The 13,460-nt window shown below is 37.5% G+C and overlaps 1 pseudogene; it reads right to left on the bottom strand.

The window, feature by feature from the left end:
- Positions 1-7,097: 7,097 nt before the first annotated feature.
- Positions 7,098-13,460, bottom strand: part of LOC127672661 (zinc finger protein 431-like) — a 31,611-nt pseudogene continuing 25,248 nt past the window's right edge.

The raw sequence follows: 13,460 nt of genomic DNA, 5'->3' as shown, positions 1-13,460 counted from the left end.
TAAAGAGTGTTTTGGAGACAGGAAAAATAAACAAAAAGAAAGATAAACAACCAATCATATTTTAAAAATGAAGCAGCAAACACTACTTTCAGAGAAAAATGATACTGACCTTTATCATCTGATATAAAGAAATAATAATGTGTCTGTGTTTATACATACATGTTTGTTGTGTAATATTAAAGTGTAAATATCCTTAGTACTCAAATATTCATCAAATTTATGATGAGTTCTTTCATCTACAGTGATTTGTATTTTCATCAAATTCACTGATCTTATTGTGGAAAAGGTTTTGTGTGTGAGATTTCGATTAGAGATTTACTCACTCAAAGAAACACTTTTATTTCATAAGGGAATTGTGTATTTTCACATTAACTTACAGAGCATAATATTGCAGGCACAACCTGAACCCCCTTGTACTTTTCATAAAATGTTCCCTTCTTTGCATATTATCTGATATTTTAAACATTCCCTGCAGTAGAGCAAATGTCACACAATATTTTCTACATCACGTGAAATTATATATGTAACTTTCAAGTTGTCGCAATTTAAAAATAGGTCCTTCCTAAATTGATTAATCCCAAAGGAATGCTTATGTAGCATCAGTTTTCCTATCATGATTTACAAATTAAAAAAGAGGTGTATGGGGGAAAAGGTAGGGTAAATCAGGCAAGAGTTGTGTGATGAATATGAAGTGTTATATGAGATTGTCCTAGAAGTAAAGAAGATTACAACAAAAACTTGAATCTCCTGTCCCTTCCCCCCTTCCCCTGCATTTACGAGACTCCTGCCTCATCAGTCTAGCATTCCCCTGTAGTGGGGAATTGAGCCTGCACAGGACCAAGGGGCTCCCCTCCCAGTGATGCCAGATAAGTCAGTCCCCCACAGAAGAGGGGACACCAGGGAGTGGCATAGTGGGATAACCTGTGAGTGTAAGTAAATCAAATAAGCAATTATATATATACATATATGTGTATATATACCTTGAATCTGTAGAAAGATTTCTGTTAATGAACACATGCAATACTTAATTAGGCTATAAATATGTTCTCACAAAATAAGAAAATTCTATGGTATATATATAGTTACAAAGTTTTCATTATATATATAAACACACACACACACACACACACACACACACACCTGTAGTGTGTGGTGAATAGGCGTATGGGTGCAACTGAACATGGAATTCAGAGGCCTTTGATTGCTATGATGAGATTTACATGGACTTGAGAGGTACCAGATTTTGGTGATTGTAACTGAGCATGGTCTTCTGAAAGAGTAGCCATTGATCTTAACCACAGAAATATTGTTTCAGTGCCTCATATTTAAAAATATAGATATCTTGAAAACATTTAAAAGTTGTGGCATACACACTGGAGTTCCTCCCGTGGCCCACTCCACATCTTCAGATATGTGAAGTTGTTGCATCTGTGGGAAGCAAGTAAAATAGCTTCCTATTTTCACTTTAAATCCAAGGCCTTGTGGAAAATTCCAAATGATGGAAATGTCTTAATCTGTACTCTGATTTTCCCTATGTCTCATGTTCACCAGTTCTCCAACAGGATTAGTAAACACCCTGGTCTTCAGCAAGGAAGACACCTAAATGAGATCCATCATTAGATGCTTACATAAGTGTATCAATAAGGGGAAAGCAAAATTGAGAATTTCCTCTAATTCCTTAATGACTTCCACAAAATTCAGTTGTACTGAAGCAATCAGGTGTAGTAAAATATAATGCACCTCATTGATACTGAAAATTTATATAATGTTCCATGTCAATGTTTGATGGTAAAATATGGAAGAAAAAATGATTAGCATATAACAACATGGTGTGTGAATGTGTGTGTGCATGTTTTCATGTTAGCCAAAAATACATTTTTGAAAATATAGCCATGCATGTGCAAATGAAAGGCAATTCTGAATGTGTGTGAAAATAAAGACTGTCTGTTGTTCTTTCATAAATAGACAATAAAAAATATGAAATAAACTGAAACTTAACATATATAGTCTTAATCATTTATGATCTTGTTAATCATTGTTAACTTAAACGAGTAACTATTAGTTATAGCACATGTACTGATTCTTGAGAAATTACTCTTCGGAAAAATATTCTAGTCTACTCATCACTAAAAGCTTTTATTATAAAATTGTTGGCTCCTATTTTAACTTTTGAAATCATTGGGTGAAATGTTGAGACATGTTTTCACAAAACTCACTGATATAAAAAATATTGTTTCCTATTAAATGTTTCCCTTGTTCATGATATTCAGCCTTGTAAAATTAGGGAGTTTTGCAGTGTAAAAATCTTTCCACTGAGGGAATAATCTCTAACAAATGTACTTGTGTGTCTCTGGGTCCATTTAAAAGATTATATTGTCATATCTAAGCATAATGAAATGTAAGAAACTTCACCTGCTGAGAGTCAGAAAATACTCCTCTGTACTCTACTGTTATCTGAGCCTCTACTTGTTGAAGAATGAGTTCATGGTAGGTGTGGGCCACAGCATACACAGCATTATACAAATTGTAACCTTCTTCACTCAGGGTCATGTCATATTTGTGCAGTGCTGTCCATTCCAATGTGTTATTGAATTTAAAATGTCCCATTTTATTGTTCTTCTTTGAGACTGAACAATTAAAATAATTCCACCCAAGTTTAGAATCATTTACATACATGTTGTGAGTGTGCAGATGCTTCACTCTTCAGAGTGGCATTGCCCACCATGAGGGACTTTACTGTGAACCGTGAGCTGGAATAAACCTGTTCTCCTGACAGAGTGTTTTATCAAAGCAACAGCAGTGATTAAGATACTTGTGAATTGACGTTTATCCATTCAAGGTGGTCACAATGAGAGGTAATGTTGTGTTTTGTTTAAAGAATTTTTTATTAGGTAATTTCTTATTTACATTTATTTTTTTGTTTGTTTTACTTTTTTGAGACAGGGTTTCTCTGTGTAGTCCTGGCTGTCCTGGAACTCTCTCTGTAGATCAGGCTGGCCTCAAACTCAGAAATCCACCTGCTTCTGATTCCCAAGTGTTTTTTTTTTTTTTTTTAATTAATATATTTATTTATATATTTTTATATATTTTTATATATTTTTATATTATATATACATATGCTTATATTTATATTTTATTTACATTTCAAATGCTATCCCCTTTCCACATTTCCCCTCTGAAATCACTCTATCCCATCCCCCCTCCCGATGCTCACGACCCCACCCACTCCTGCTTCCCTGACCTGGTATTCCCCTTCCCTGGGGCAATGAGCCTTCACGGGTCCAAGGGCCTCTCCTCTCATGGATGTCCGACCAGGCCATCCTCTGCTACCCATGTGGCTGAAGCCATGGGTCCCTCCATGTGCACACTTCGGTTGGTGGTTATGTCCCTGGGAGCTCTGGGGTTACTAATTGGTTAATATTATTGATTCTCCTATGGGACTGCAAACACCTTCAGCTCCTTGGGTCCTTTCTCTAGCTCCTACACTGTTGACCCTGTGCTCAGTTCAATGCCTGCCTGAGAGTGTCCCCCTCTGTGTTTGTCAGGCACTGGCAGTGACCCTCAGGAGACAGCTATATCAGGCTCCTGTCAGCAAGCACTTGTTGGTATCCACAATAGTGTTTGGGTTTGGTATATGAGCTGGTTACTGGCGCCAATATGCTTGCATTACCCTAACTCACCCAAACTGTTATTGCAACAACACTAAAGGTAAAAGGAGGCCCTTTGTCCACAGTCCGGCTTTGCTGGCAGGTCTCGAGGTAGCTACAAGATGGCTCACAAATTCGGCCAGAGTGTATGAAAAAATAAAAGAGAGAAAATAAAAGCCCTACAGCTTTTTTTAGATTGTGTCATGGAGACATTTTTGACAATACTCGCCCATGGATCCTGATTCACCAGAAGCAAAGGCAGCAGTGGCTTGAGGTTTTGTCAATCAGGGAACACCAGCTATGAAGGCAAAGCCCCAGAGGGTGGAGTAGTTAGGAAAGAGTTGTCTAAGAGATTTGAGGACAGTGGCAAAGAGAGTGTTTAATGGAGGACAGACTGCAGAGGAGACGCAGATGAGAGGACAGAAGCAACAGACTGGAGACCTGGGAAAGACCCTGTTGTCAGCCAAGGCCAAATCAGAAGACCATGAGTGATGCCTAAAAAGGGCGTAAATGGGCCCTGAGAATCAAAAGTGCCCCTACCACAAGACCAGGGTTACCCTAAAAGTAAAATGGAAACCCATCAGCTTTTGTTGATACAGTTCAACATTATATTGTACTAAAACCTACATATAGAGTCTTTTTATCAGTTTATAAATGACTTTCTAGTGGCTACAGAAGAAAGCAAAAATGTAGGACATTTTAGATGCCTTAAAATTGAGGCTATTTAAGTCTCTGCAAAGAAAAAAAGCCTTACTCTGCCAACTTCAGGTGACCTTTGTAGACCTGTGGACTGCATATTCAGACCAATGGCACAAGCTAACAATCACTCTATTTACACCTCAGTCACAATGGCTTCTGGGTAAAAATGATACCAGAAGGACTCATGACCAGCTACCCTTCTTGAATATCCCCAGGATAACTTCTCAGCTGCTCAGCTGTCGGACCCTGACCTCACTGGATGGGCCTCTGTATGAATTCTCAGATAGATGAAGGGCTAACGGGGTTCACCAATGGCAACCGACTCATTCAGGATGGACAGAGGTATGCTGGGGCAACGGTGGTGTCAAATACCAAGAACACATGGGCAGAACCACACCTGGCAGGAATGTCAGTCCAGGAAGGTGAACTGGCAGCTCTGAAAATGTCTTTTGAGCTAAAAAAAGGACATTAAAGTCATTAGAGCCACTTCCTGTACTGTATGGCTACTTCCTGTTATGTTACAATTATTTCATCTCACGACCCGGACACTTCCTTGGTCAGTCACAGTGACAGTCACTTCCATCTATTGAACAGGCACTTCCTCTAAATCTTTAGTCACTTCCTGTGATGTACACTCACTTCCGGTTAGGGACAGTCACTTCCTGTGACATCATGGCTATTTACGGTTTCAGCACAGCAACTTCCTCTTCTTCAAATGGTCACATCCTGTTCTGATGTGTCCGCTTCCTGTGGGTTCCCCAGGGTCAAGACACAGATGGCCGGTGTGCAATTGCTACCTCTCATTTCCATGGGACCATTTATAAGGAGAGGACACTTCTGATGAGCAAGGAATAAACTCCATCCCAGAGAGCAACAATAAAGCCCAGTGGGTGGCCCCTAGAAATTGGGTTCCTCATGTCCTTGACTGAACCAGACCCAGGACTCCCCACACTCTCTGATGAGACAAAATATATGATCTAGGCCAAAATCCTGTTGATGTCTCAGTGTTGTAAGAGATGAGGGAGGACAGCTAACTGACTACAAACTAATGTTTGAGAGAAAATGGGTCTACACAGAAATAAAGGAAGAAATCAGAGACTTTCTAGAGTTCATTGGAAATGAATATGCAACATGCACAATCTCATTGAACACAAAGAAAATGAAAATGGACATAAAAGAAAGTTCACAGCACAAAATGCCTACATGAAAAAATTGGAGAACTCCCATACAGGCAATTTAAGCATGTTTTAAAGGCTACAACAGAAAGAAGTGAGGGAGCAAGGAAAACGAGGTGGAGACATCAAGAAATTTTCAAGTTGGCGGATGAAATTGATAAAATAGAAAGAGAACAATTCAAAGAATTAATGAGACATGGAGTTGGTCTTTTGATCCTTTTATTAGACAAGATAAACAAATCCCTATTAAAAGATAAAGAAAATACAAATTAATGAAATCTAAAATGAAATGGGGGATTAATTAACAGGTAATGAAGAAATCCAGAGAGTAGTAAAGACATAGCTTAAAAAGGGTGCATTCCACCAACTTGGAAATTCTAAAAAAATTGCTAACTTCCTCAATAGATTCCACATCCCAAAATTAAACTAGAGAAAAGCAACTTAAACTGACATAAACATGAAGGAAAACAGAATTCATTAAAAATATGTCCCCAATGTGAGCCCACGTCTGTGAGTTTTAGGGTAGAGTTCTACCAGACTTTCAAAGAGGATTTAACAAGAATTCAGTGTATTCAACAATATAGAAACAAAACAAATATTAGTCTATTTATTTTCTGAACCCCTGATTACTCATATATCCAGTCAGGAAAGACTGAGTGATAAAAAGAGAATTACAGACCAATTATACCTAAAACCACAGATTCAAAAATACTTAAAAGATAAATCAAATCAAATAAAATATAAAGCACATCAAAAATCATCTACCATTAACAATGAGTAAGGCTTCATTCTAGAAACAGTGATGGTTCAACAAAATGGGATTAAAGCGAAAAAACCAAGAATTGATCATCTCATGAGGTAATGTAAAATTCTCTGACAATATTCAACACCAGTTCATGATAAAATTCTCAGAGTTCTGCTGCTTACTGGGGCTGGAACACAGCTCCTTCTATTCCATTACCAGAAGCTTTCAATATTTCAAATATATCACTGCCTAATCTTGACTTTTCTGGAACTTGCTTAGAGATCTACCTTGATCTCAAAGATCTACATGACTCTGTCTCGTGAATGGTGGGTTAAAAAGCATGTAACACCATGCCTGGAACTAAGCCTTTCTGCTTATATTTTAAATTCAGAACCCAGAATCCAAATCTATCTCTTGGCAATTTGACACATAATTGTTTCTTCATGTGTCTACATCAAAACAGTATCCAGATAATAATAATTCCTAACATGATACAGTTCACTTTCATACAACTGCAAATCCATATGTTTAGCTGAATGTAATCTTGACCTAATGTAACCATTCCTTTAATGTCATTGAATATCCTTGATCACAAGATTAAACGTCATTCAACTTCCTGATGATGCCTTGTATTTTGAACCTTTTTTTTTTTCCTTTCTTAGTGTCTATGCTTGTTAAAAACTTTCAGGCCAAATTCTATGTGGTGATTTCCGTGTCTTACTTGGTCAATACAATTAATGTAAACCTCTTTACCTTAACCTCAAGGAAACTCTTCATACAAGGGCAGGATACTTCTTTGCAAAAGCATCAAAAAAAATTTCCAGAGTGGAAATAATCCCAAGCACCCATGTCTATCATATCCTACTATGATACCCTCCTAATTCCCACTTAATTCATGATCATATTCATTATGTTTCTCTCCAGCACACAGAATTTGGAGACTTATCCCTAGTGAAAACACTTTACCACATTGATTACATTAATTAGTTTTCTGTCCGGTGTGTGTTCTTTTATGATACTGGAGATAACTGGGTCTTGTAAAGGCTTTACCACATTGTTTACATTCATAAGGTTTCTCTCCAGTATGTGTTCTTTTATGATATTGGAGATTACTGCGCTGTGCAAAGGCTTTACCACATTGATTACACTCATAAGGTTTCTCTCCAGTATGTGTTCTTTTATGATATTGGAGATGACTGTGCTGTGCAAAGGCTTTACCACATTGATTACATTCATAAGGTTTCTCTCCAGTATGTGTTCTTTTATGATATTGGAGAGTACTGCGCTGTGCAAATGCTTTATCACATTGATGGCACTCATAAGGTTTCTCTCCAGTATGTGTTCTTTTATGTCTTTGGAGATGACTGGGTCTTGCAAAGGCTTTACCACATTGATTACATTCATATGGTTTCTCTCCAGTATGTGTTCTTTTATGATATCGGAGATCATTGTGATAGGCAAAGGCTTTACCACATTGATTACATTCATATGGTTTCTCTCCAGTATGTGTTCTTTTATGATATCGGAGATAACTGTGACATGCAAAGGCTTTACCACATTGATTACATTCATAAGGTTTCTCTCCAGTATGTGATCTTTTATGAATTTGTAGATGACTGTGCCGTGCAAAGGATTTACCACATTGATTGCACTCATAAGGTTTCTTTCCCATGTGTGCTCTTTTATGTCTTTGGAGATAATTGTGATATGCAAAGGCTTTACCACATTGATTGCATACATAAGGATTCTCTCCAGTATGTGTTCTTTTATGATATTTGAGATGACTAGATCTTGTAAAGGCTTTAGCACAAATATTACACTCATAGGGTTTCACTCCAGTATATCTTCTTACATGCCTGCAATGATAATTAGCACATGTGAAATCTTTACCACATTCATTACTCTGATCAATCATGTAATCAATATGAAATATGTTTACAATTTGTCTAATGGTAAAGAAACATCAGATCTTAAGGTTTTAGCCCTTTATATGTTCATGTTGTTCTCCCTCATCATGAGTTTTTCAAGACACCTGTGATGGTTATTACATGGCTCATATTTATAATACCCTCTTTTTATATGATGTATTTTAGCTATCTGAATAAAGTTAGAAAAACTCTGATCTGTATAACACTGATTGTATTCATATTTTTCCTCTAGTGTGAATTACAACACATGTGACTGGGAACCAGGACACACAGAAGAATTTCCAAATTCCTAGTACCCATAAAGATTTTTTTACACTATGAGTTTTGGGATATTCCCTGTAAAGCTAAAAACCCAACTAATTACAAATGTCTTTCATATTCCTAATTTCTTCCAAAGGCAGAATAGTACATATCTTCTTGTTTTAGAACAAAAATTTTATGCTTCTTCTTTCCATATCCCAATGCTCACATGATTATTATCTATTGTGACACATGATATACCTAATAAAAAGAATGATAAATGAAAGGTTTATGCATTGCATTCACACTGTTTGAATTTTTGTTTCTCATAACATGTGCAATATGGACTAATGTTTCTCCACAACAATATTCTTGATTCTCATAAAATGCCCTCTCATCAAACTGAACCATATTACTACAAGAATATTAGTATCACCAAATTTTCTATGGACTATTTGCTTATTAGAATGTTTTGGATATAAATTTATCACTATTCAATGTGCAATTTCTAAATACTATGAGACTATACAGATTGGCAGATCCACAGCACAGGTCTAATGGAGCTACTTATCAAATGGATACACAAATCACATATCGGATCTTGAGGTACATGGTTTTGTAAGAATATTATAATCATATCTACACTTAAAGGACTGTTATTTTACACTTTTACTTTTTGCTGTAGATTCCATAAGATGTTAAATTTTCCTCAGAGACAAATTTGGAACAGCTTGCACATGGAAATTACCTTTCATGACTTCTATTATTTTGAAAATGTTCTTCAAGATGATGCTCTTTGCAATTATAGCCTAAAACACAGTAAAAGAAAATGAATGATATAGTATTGGAAAATAGGCAAAATTAAAGGTACTGTGAATTTTAGCTGCACCGTGATAGTTACACTGAAAATTCAGTGAAACTGAATTTTTCAGCTCAATTTTCATACAATTAAAATAATAGAAGATCATCAATAACCAAGAAACATATGTTTCCTTCAGAAAAAAATAACAGTCTTACCTATAGATTTGAGGTTCAGGTAGGTTTCCAACATCACATTTTTGTAGAGACTCTTCTGGGAAGGATCCAGCAAATTCCACTCTTCCTCCGTGAATTTCACATGCACATCATCAAAAGTCACTTCATCCTAAATATTCCATACAAATGTACAACACAAAGCATGATACTAACATCACCGGAAAACAAATATATGCTTTCTCAAATATATAGTCACATAATTCTTGTGCTTGCTCTGCTTATTTTCTGACTCAGAATTTATAATTACTGTGTCATTTTTAGAAGGAGCTTTAATTATAAGATACACCTCTGTCACTTTTGAACTCTTTAAATAGGATTCAACTTTGCAAGAGAAATGCGAATTGGGAGGGAGATGCAGAGGAAACAGATCCACAATACCGAGCACACATCTGAAAAATTGTATGAACAATTACTAACTACAAACATGATGGGCAAGCTGGGTGTATTTTCTCATGTCTTTAATTACAGAGGCACAGCCAGGTTATGCCATTTACCTAGACACTGGCATGGCCTTTGTAATGTGTTCTAGGAGACTAAAATGTATATTTTAAGACACTCAATCCCTACAAAAAACAACCATGGGAAAAAATGATACTGAACTCAAAGTTCTTTATGAAAGTTCCTACAAAGAATTATAAATTCACAGAACATCTGTATTCACCTGGCAGAAATATGAAATTTAATCTATAACATTTGGTCGAATTTCAATACTAAAGATATGGATGAAAAACCACACAAAAATATGTTTATATGACAAATATAAGACGTGTTTTTTGTGGATTCTCTACTACTTTAAGGACAGAAAAAGGTACACAGTAACATTTGGTTTGGAAAAGAAAAGCAAAAAATAAAATAAATATAAAAATATAAAACAACTAGACTTGTAAAATAGATTATCACTGAATAGCAAATGTATATATTGTATTTTATATGATTTAAGGAAAGATATTATAGTGCATATATGGGAGCATATGAAGAAAGTTGAAGGGTCAGTTTCAACCACAACACAGTACACACCAAGGACACAATGTTTTCCCTCTAAAAGAAGTGCTGGGTAAATTCTGGAGCAGAGACTGAGGGCATGGCCAATGAAAATTTGCCCTACTTGAGAGTACCATCCTATAGACAAGCACCAATCCATGACATTATAAATGACACTCTGTTATGCTCCCACACTGAAGCCTGGATTAATTGTCTATTGAGAGGATCCACCCACCAGCTAACTGAAAATCTGCACAGATCCAGATTCAAACCTTGCATGGACCTTGGGGACTATTATGGAAGATTTGTTGGAAAGATTGTAATCCATGAGAAGGATAGGAACTCCACAGGAAGACCAAGAGACTCAAGTAACAAGCACCCTTGGGGACACTCAGAGACTAAGCCACAAACCAAATAGCATACACAGAATGGACTAAGGCCCCTGGCACATATATAGCAGATGTGCAGCGAAGAGGCTCAGATGGTCATCTAATAACAACTGTAGCCAGGGCTTTCCCTATAGCTGTGGGGGGGATATCTTTCCAATCTGTTTCTTTAACTGGGCTGCCATGTCTGGCCTCCGTGAGAGAGGATGCACTTAACTCACAATAGAATTGATGCACCAATTTTGGGGATACGTGGGGGCCCCACAACCTCTCAAAGAAAAACAGAGGAGACTGGGGGAGGGACTCTGCCATAGCAAGGGACATATAATGGGGATATTGATAAGGGTGACAATGAATATATAAATTATTGGAAAAGCAAAAAAAGGGAGAAAAAATAAAATGTTCATTCTATAAACACTATCCTGGAAGGTATCTGGAATGGCTCCTACCAGAAAATCTTCCACAAGCTTCACAAAGAAAGCCAGACAGGACAGACAAGCAGCCAAAGACATCATCCTATCTATAAGCTTTTTGTTTCAATCAACTGCATCCTGACCCTTGACACTATGGGCAAATATTCATCCTGTGATGAAAGTGCATTCAGTCTTTCTTCAGGGATCCTAACAGTCTGTTGGAGCTCCTACACTGTTCAAACATCTAAAGTCTCTTCTGACACACAAGGCAAAATCTTGAAGGTCACCTCTTGTAACAGCTTGGGTACTTCCTCTCCTTGTATACATCTCTCCATGGCTGATTTATCAATGCTTTAGTTACCTCAACAAACAATGGTCGCAAATTGAAATTCAAGAATCATCTTCATAATTTGAGTGCAATGAACTCTCATGCAGTCTTCCCTATGGCTCTGACTCTGCCAAAAAATATCTGGATTTGGGCCAAATTGAAACCATACTGGAAGAATCCGGGATCTCAAATTTATCATCTCTCAGTTTTCAGAAGCCACACCATACGAAAGATCCTCTTAAGTTTGGCTTCTAAGGTGATGGGCTCTGCCTCACCTGGTCCACTTATAACAGCTAGAAACTGAAAAAAATCAAGATGTCCCTCAACCAAAATATGGATAAAGATTATGTGGTTCATTTACAAAATGGAATTCTATTCAGCTAGTAAAAACAAAAACATTATGAATCTTGCAGGCAAATGGATACAACTAAATACTATCATCCTAAGTGAACTATCCCAGACCCAAAGGGACATCCATGTTTGTACTCACTTACAAATGTATAATTACCATAAATTACAGGATATCTGCATGACATTTCTTAGTCCGGAAGAAGCTAAACAAGAAGGAATGCTCAGGGGCTAGATAGATGGCTCAGTTGGCAAAAGCACTGACTGCTCTTGTGAAGGTCCTGAGTTTGTATCCCAGCACCGACATGGTGGCTCACAACCACCAGTAATGAGATCTGATGCCCTCCTCTGGTGTGTCTGAAAGCAGATACAGGGTTCTTACATATAAAAAATAAATATATTTAAAAAAGAAAGAAGGCTAAGATGAGCATGGTTGAATCACACTCTGAAGTGGAAATAAAATAGTAAACGGAGGCAGATGAAAGAGAGAGAGAACTGGAAGGGCCAGTAGTTAAGAAAGGGGAAGGGGGGTAAGGAACAGCTGTGGTGAGAGAAAAGGAAGGGCCATAGGACCAGGAAAATGAATTGAAATCTCCAGTTGACAGGGATCTAAGAGTTTAGGCATCTTTAGGATCTGCTACAGACCATGAAAGGGAGGGCAACAGGCAGTCTATGGGGGGGTGATCATAGCTGAAATACATAGCAGTGAGATTTGAACACTGAAGAGGACCACACCCTAAAGACAGGCAGAACTCCCAGTGGAAAGTTAACTACGCAAACCAAACCAAAAACCTTTCTAACCAAAATTTATCTAGTCTACAAGAAATGCAGGCAAAAATATGGAGTAGAGAATGAGGGACTCGCCAAACTATACCCTGCCCAAGTTGAGACCCATCCCATGGGCAATCACCAATCCCTGACTATACTGAGGATATACTTTGTTATACTTCCAGAGAGTAGCTTAGCATAATTGTTCTCTGACAGTCTCCATCCGGCACCTGACTGAAACAGATGCTGATCCCACAGCCTAACATTGCACAGAACACAGGGGATCTTTGGAAGAGTTGGGGAAAGAAATGAGGACCTGCAAAGAAAAAGAAACCCATAAGAAGTCCCTCAGTGTCAACTAACCTGGGCACTAGGAAACTCTCAGAGACTGAGCCACCAGCCATCCTTCAGATGACTGTAGGTCTGAAAGGTTGAAATGCTATCAACGTCACCTCTCTCCTGATTATGTTCCTTATGGATTGCTAGGATTTTCTTACCCTGCCCACCTCCTCTCCTAGCTTCCAACATCAACAAGCAATCTCTCTTGAACATAGCAAACAGGTCAGTAACAGAGCCAGCACTCAGCCAACACGCTAAACATCTACAAAGAAAACTGTAACACAGGAATAACCCTCCCACAAAAACAAGACAAACTGAGAAACTAGTACCTAGACCAATAATCACCAAAAATGCAAATGCCTAGTACCAACATAGAAAGATATGTAATACCAGTGTCAGTAATCTCTTATTTCTATTCTCCATGGTCT

This window comes from Apodemus sylvaticus, chromosome 22 (assembly GCF_947179515.1).
Source record: "Apodemus sylvaticus chromosome 22, mApoSyl1.1, whole genome shotgun sequence".
In the NCBI taxonomy this organism is placed as follows: Eukaryota; Metazoa; Chordata; class Mammalia; order Rodentia; family Muridae; genus Apodemus; species Apodemus sylvaticus.
Note: the sequence above shows the minus strand (reverse complement) of the source record. Positions and strands in the feature narration are given on the sequence as shown.